Source organism: Malurus melanocephalus, unplaced genomic scaffold (assembly GCF_030028575.1).
Source record: "Malurus melanocephalus ecotype Western Australia unplaced genomic scaffold, MMel_1.1 scaffold_180, whole genome shotgun sequence".
Lineage (NCBI taxonomy): Eukaryota > Metazoa > Chordata > Aves > Passeriformes > Maluridae > Malurus > Malurus melanocephalus.
The window spans coordinates 1,300,402-1,307,866 of NW_026623412.1; positions in this window are offsets into that span (position 1 = coordinate 1,300,402).

Sequence of the window (7,465 nt, forward strand, 5' to 3'; positions counted from 1 at the left end):
AAGTTAGTTTCCCCTGTGTGCAGTGGTTTCATAATTGCACCATTATATTTATTTAAATCAGAAAATTAAGGCTCTGGATTTCAGACACACAGGCAGAGGCTTCCTGCTACAACCCTGGACAGTAATGTTTCTGGCACTGTTAAAAGGGGCATGTGAAGGCTTGTGTTCATACTCTGGACACAAAGATAACTGGTGCTTTGATCCCGAAATATTCTTGAGTGTACAGCTGTAGTTGCATTACATTGAATGCCCTTGGGCTGGGACTCTAGTTAAAGTGGGTATCAGGGAAGCCCTGGTTGGTGCTGCAGGGGCAGCTGAGAGAGCACAGGTGTTTGTTAATCTGTTCCACATTTGGTTTTCATTTTCCCCCTGCCATGCAGAGTAGCATCCACCTCTGAGTAGCAAGGCCCTGTTCAGCCAGGTCTCTGTGCCTGCAGCCCATGTGTAAAAAGCAGGGAGCTGTTACCACATAATTACAATTCAAATGTTGGGGAGTTACTTTGAAAGGGAAAACCAGGCTCTTCTAGCAGCCCTAAGCTTAGAAATTATTTTTAAAACCAAAAGCCCACATGTTCTAAACATATTATCTGCAACATGTTGGAGGTGGTTATGCTAGGGGTTGCAGCTAGTCTTCTAAAACCCATAGCTAGGAGAGGAGGTTAGACACAAGTGTCTGTCTAAATAATTCTGTTATTTCGATGGAAGAGAAAGGTTCCTGCTTCACCCTGCACAATGGTTTCCTCCTGYGGCAAACGACCACTGACTGCTCCAGCTTGGTGATAACTTCAAAGCCAAAGAGCTCCTCTCCTGAACTTACTCTGCAGTTGCCTGCAGAGCAGCAGTGACTGACTGACACATAAAGGAAACAAAGTGAAGGGACCTGGATCATTTGGTTTCAGGTCTGATGGGAGAGGAAGCAATTTTTTCAACAAATGCATTTTAACATTTACTGTTCYAGGCTTGTACATTCAAAGGTTTCTAATTCCATCTTTCTGTACCCTCAGGCAACCAGATAAATCAGCTCAGAGATAAAGTGTGGCCAGTCTTCCTCTCAGTTAAAATTATTTTTTCCACAGTTTAAGAAACCAAAAGTGCAATTTCAACAGCAGAAGGGCAAAAGAGAATTTTTCTGCTTTTTATAGAAAACAGCATAGAACCAAATTATTCTGCTTCAGTGCTACCATCACAGGTAAATTTCTTATTCAAGGTAAGACTGTAAGTGGGTCTAAATAGGAGTACTACTTAAACTAGCATCATGTTAGAATTAGTTGCACTGCAGAAGAACAGTGTAAGTTCCTGGCAGAAGGTAGTGAGGATGCAGCCAGAATGAGAGTTTGGTTGTTTTTTGGGTTTTTTTTTTTTCCTTTTTGCATAGTTAAGGTGTAGCTTACATTCTGGGTCACACAGTGCTCTTCAGCTGCAGGTGAGTCTTAATTCTTTGGGGCCCATTTGTGGCTCCTGCTGTTGAGCTTTGCATTCATTCCCTTGCACAACAAAGCTCAAACCTCTGCTTTCGGCAGACTCCAAACGAGAGAGCATTTAACACTACAAGGGATAGTTTCTCTTGGATGTTTTTTTGCTGTGTGTTGGTGGGTTTTGGAATTCTGAGTTTGTCTAACTTGAGTAATTTTCCTTTCTGAATTTTCTTTCCTTCAGTTAAAAAATGCCCATAAAGACTGACCAAAACAGAGTTTTGTTGCAGGGGGAAACACTCAATACTGTGATAGGGTTGGTCTAGTTTTGAATAAGACACTAAACTGCAAATAAGATGAGAAACACATGCTTATCCCACACAATGGAAATTACTTTGCCACTARCCACGTTGAAAATAGTGACTTGGGTTAATGATCATTTGATGCTCTGAGGCCCTCAGTGGGGCAAGGACTCAGCTTGCTATTAAGCAGATGTATCTTCAGTGAGGGGAGTTAGAGAAGATGGAAGAGCAGGAGGAACAAGARCTGGTGCTGTATATACAACCCCCCATGGCAGAGAGAAATCAGCAAGAAGGMCCTTCAGTAACAGATTGTGGACACTAAACCCCTTTTTTTAAATGCCTGATGGCAATTTGCCTTTTAAAAGATCTGTCTTTKAGGAGATTTTGGAATTCCACCAACTGTTTGCTATAGTGGAAGATAATTTGCTCCCCACTTTCCCAAGATGCCAAAGATGCATTCAGAGCTAAATTCCAGGTATGCAGATRTGTGTGCCCCAGTCGCCAGGTGTCTTGTGCTGGTGAGAGCACATYTGGTGAGAGAACAGGGTGCCACTATTAATGCTGTGTGTCCCTTGCCTTTAACCAACACTGGGAATTGGGTACTCACTTGGACAAGACAGTTTAGCAAACAAAGCTGTGCCCATGGCACCCTGATGCTAATTCGGTGCAGGAMAACAGAGCATGTACTTCTAAAAGAAAAACTAAATGTTTTGTCACAAGTTGTAATTAGAAGTCTTCGGTCTCCTAGTGGACTGCAGTGGACCAGAAATTAGCTGGAGCAGCAGTCTGGTTTATGGCTTACACTAATTGTTACCAGTCACCGGGAATATTCTGTATAATACGGGAGATGCAAGTGTAAGAAGTGTCATTGCAATGATGATTTGTCTGTGCAGCAAACTTGTGCTGAGTGCTGTAAATACATTCATGTTTACCGCTTTAAAAAGAAAATTGCACATTTTATCTTTCAATGGGATTGTCTCCCCTCTTCTTCCGTTTCCAAAAAAAAAAAAATAATTATTAAAATCAAAGCTCTTTTAGACTGATAGCTTCAGGTTGGGGGGAGCTTTGCCATATTATAAATATATATAAATATATGTATAAATATACTTTTTTAAGCATGAGAGAGGACAAAAKAAATACTACATTATAGAGTACCCAATATAGGTCATTATACAATGGAATATGCACARTTCAATAAAGATGTAGTTAAATTTAATAATCTGTTTTAATCCTCTGTCTTGCAATTTTCCTTTTTCCTTGAGCTCAGAACCCACTGTGTTTTCACGCCACCAGTTGTTCCCCTCTGGAGGGGTCAGGTAGCTGATGACCTACAGCTTACCATTTCTGTGCTCACTCCCAATAAAACTTCTTTTATTCCTTTGCACAGTTCTTCCCAGTGGGTCAGAGCTGGCTGTACCAGCCACGTGGTGCACACCACTTGCAGGTCCAAAGAGGACCCAGGAAGGCTCACCTTTTCCATCTGCTCCTTCCTCAGGCTTGCAGAGTCCTGTACAGCTCTGCTCACACAGAACATCTGCGGGCTGGTAAGTGTGGCTGCGGCCTCTGTCTGGGGTCTRTAGGTAATGTGGTTCCATTCCCCTGCCCTGGGATATGCTCTCAGCCTCGCCCTGCAGCCCTGAGCAGCAGAGATCTGAGAACTGCATTAGCCATTGCWGGAAAGGGGCAGTCACACAGGTGGAAGAGCTGCTGAAGGCAGCAGGATGGATGCCAGGGTTTGTACCTTTGCTGTGGGAAGTGCTGTGCCCAGAGATGCTCAGGGACAGGGTTCCTGCACACAAAAGCCACCATTCCTGGCCCTAGTGCGCTGAGAAGTCTGTAGTCAAAGACAAAGAACTTGACACAGCTGCTGGCACGCTCACAAAACACATGGGGTGTGCTTCGTTCTTTTTATTTAGGGCTCATAACAAGAGGGTTTAGTACACAGCAACAGTTAATTCCAAGTACAATTTAAAAAATTTAAAAATTGGGTTTGCACTCACTGGAAGGTGGTTCAAATGGCACACACACTAAAAYGTTACTGGCAGCATACAGCTCCCCAGAGTCCTGTGGGCTTGGTCATTTACAGCGGGCTCTGCAAACTAAACGGGGGGATCTGCTTTCAGAAAAAAAGTGCATGGACAAAATCTGTGATAAACACTGCCATCTCCAGAGAATTCATAGGAACTACTTGTCCACGCAATATGCAAAAGACACTTTTTCAAATGTGAAAAGAAGCACTTGTTCTTTACAAAAAAATCTGGGACATATCAGCACTTACCAAGGTACTGTACTGGAAATAAGTTTGTACAGCATTCTTCCTGTTAGTCAGCAGTGGTAAGGTTCTTCCAAGAAAGAGAAACTGGACCAAATGTACTGCACCCATTTCAGCAGGRTCCTGGGTTATCTCTGGACAGCAGGCTGCTGAAGCCATCCCTGCCTTGTAATAGGTCTTGTAATAAGCACAGGTGCTAATAAAATTAGTATATTTAGAGTACCAAACAAAACCCAAAACACTTCCTGCATGGGCTGGAGATTGCACAAATAGGGGGTCTTTTGAATGAAAGCAGCAGAACACCATGGCCTGTGAATTATTCTAACAGCAGTTGTCAAATCTTGGCCACATCAAGCTTTTAGCAATGTCCCCATGGATGTGAGGTGGGGGTCCCATTATGCTTGAAGTTTTAAAATCAGAAGTAGGTAAATAGGACTGTTACTACACACAGACTTCACTTACTGCGGGAAAAAAAGAAAAAAAAAACCCAAATTAAACCACACATTATTCCCTTCTTGTACTGTTCTGACCTCTGTGTAATACCATTCTATCCACAAAATGCGGCAGTGCCAAATACTGGGAGATGCCAAAAGTTGGGGAAGGTGAATTCACCTGTAAGCACAGTAAATTCTTGTAACTGGCACCCCATAAGTAGCCCATCATTCTGCTGCTGCTCAGTTTCCACCACCACCTTCTCTAGAGCTTAGTGTTGTAAATGCCTTAGTGAATGCAACAGCACTGTACGTTTTCCATTGCCACGGCTGCCAACATAGGAACTGAAGTCTCTACATGGGGTTTGTAATGCTGCCTGAAATGCTGCAGTTCTTAATCACTGACTCACTATACTCTAAATGCAAGTACTGCTCTTACTAAAGCCACAGCACCATGGTCTTTTCAACAGCATCCTCTAAGCAGCTTCCAGGAAGGGTCTGGAAAGAATACAGACATCACCTGTTTTACAAAATGTCCTGGTGCAAAATGTCCTGTCTGGGAGGAGAAGCTCTGTAAATGCTCCCAGTTCACTACACCAAATGAAGTTCCATCCTTTCCAGAAAGGAAAGCATGAAAGTTTTGCTTTATGCTTGGAGCCCACAGACATAACTAATAAAAAAAAAGTAAGCTCATTTCCAGCAGAGGCACATCCACAGCATTTGGTAGGAAGTGGTGGAAGCTGTTAGGAAAAGCACAGTATCAAGCACAGCAAGCAGAGGTGGGAGACACAGAAGCACAATAGTATTGGTGCACAGTCCTCTTTCACCTCTAGTCAACAATGCACATAGCCACAGCAGGCAGCCAGCCCACACACCCTCTGCTGGAAAAGGTTCCTGAATCCTGCTGCTGCCTCACTTTCTTTTCAAGATCAACTGGAATACCCCAGATAAAAGYTGCACTTTTCAGAAGCCGCATTACTGTAACTTTGGCTGTCACTGAGAACCCTCAGCATCAAGAGAAGGAAATGCCCAGCAGCTGTGAAAGGAGAACAAACTGCTCTAGCAAGAACTAGCTGGGTCTAAGCCTTTCTGGCACCCATGGGCAAGCCACCCAGACACAGACCACAGGACCTGTGGTTCACACCAGCAGCCATCTCCAGCCTCTAGTTAAGAACAACCATGTTAAACTATCTGCACGGACAAGCTGAATCCCAGGAACACAGTCAGCCTCCTGGTAACACACACCAAGCTCTGTCATCTACGTCAGGCCATACCACACCTCATCCTCCAGTGAGAGCAATGGCTCTTCAGTGCACCAGTGTCTGTCTTCAGCTCTCTGGTGCCTACTTCAGCCCAGTGCCCATRAGCATACCCTCAGGACACTCAGGCACAGAATTTACTGGTTGTTTCTCCTGCCCCTTTTAGCCCACTGCTGCAAGTGGTGGAAGAGAAAGAGGGAGAAAAATGGGTGAGACATGCAACCTCAGCTATCTCTCTTCAGCTGGAATGAAGGCACTGGCACCAAAATGAACCTGCTTCTGCATTAGATGTGGACAGATTCAGTCAGACCTCATGCAGGCACGTGATAGAGAGGCAGCTGTAGTTAATAGCTTTATCCCTGGGGCCAAGAGGAAGGAAGAAACCTTTGATACACAGCAAACTAAGGCAAAATACACCGCTAGAGGATGCTGAACAATKTCTGTGCACAATGGAAACAGTTGGCTGAACTAAGGAAGTTCTCACAAAGGGAGAAACATATTCATTTTGGCCATTCAGCACTCTTTGGGCTATGCTGGAGTGTCTTCTTCCCCCATCTCACATGCATACACTCTCCTGCTTCAACAGCCTGTGATGCTAAACACCATAAGCTGTGGCAACAAAACTCAGCAGTGAAGAGATGTGCACCTTAGGTAAAATACGGAGGTGTTTCTCCCCCAYCCCCCATTTGCCACCCCCTTTTAAAGTAAACCTGTAAATTAAAAAAGGGGTGGGGAAGAGAAGATTTTGGACAAGGAGCAATACAAGGGACAAAACTGGAAACAAAACCCTCACTGACTTTACTAGCATGCAATCTATGTAACATTAATATACACAGCCTGTTTACCTTGGCCTGGTCTATGACCATTACATCACATAATCCCCAAACAAGCCACAGAATTAAAATCTGTACAAAATAAAAATATGCATAAAACTCAACAAATTTCTTTACATTAGTACTGCATAATAAAGCATTAAACCAGCAGGAGTTGACCCAGAAATTCGATCCACAGCAGTTCTTGCAGGATAAACAATTCCATATGCTATCAGCAGGGACTAAACCCCTGGCCTATCAGACCAAAGCCCTGTTACACATTCCACTTTCAAGGTTTTGCAGCCTCATCTGTGCTGTGCTCTTGTCAAGGGTTCATCTCCCTCTGCTCTGCTCTCACAACACAGGTTCAGCTCTCAGAAACTCATTAAGCTGCCCTAATGATGCATTTGAGCACTGTGGGCTCAGTTTTTGCCACAAGGATATCCAAGGCAAGAGAGGCCAGGAAAACTCTGATATTCCTGGAAAACGCYACCCTGTAAGCACTGAAGACTTGTGAATGCTGCTCTTCAATCACCCTCGCTACAAGCACCACCTCCCTGTGCCAAAAGCTTAGGCCTACCCAATGACAATAGAAACACTCATTCCAATGACCACTTGCCCCGAGAGAAACAATGGGCTGAGGGAACTGAACATGGCTGCTTCTCTTAGTCTTGCTGCAAGAAAACTTTTCAAAGAGGAAAAGGCTTTAAGGGTATCTGTTCTGGCAAACACATCCCAAACAATAATATCGTCCGCTCTCAGAAAGAAGACGAGAGTGCCTTGGCTACTTGTAGATTTAGCAAGGGAGAAAGCACTTCTATCTGCACACCAGTTTCTTCAAAGTTGTACATTTCAACCAAACCAGTTTCTTGTGCACTGTTCACAGGAGTTCCACAAGCTCACAGCAGGTGATCACATTCCTCCATTGCCTACAAACACATCTCACCTGTTTGTTTCCTCTTTCTTCCCCTTGAGTA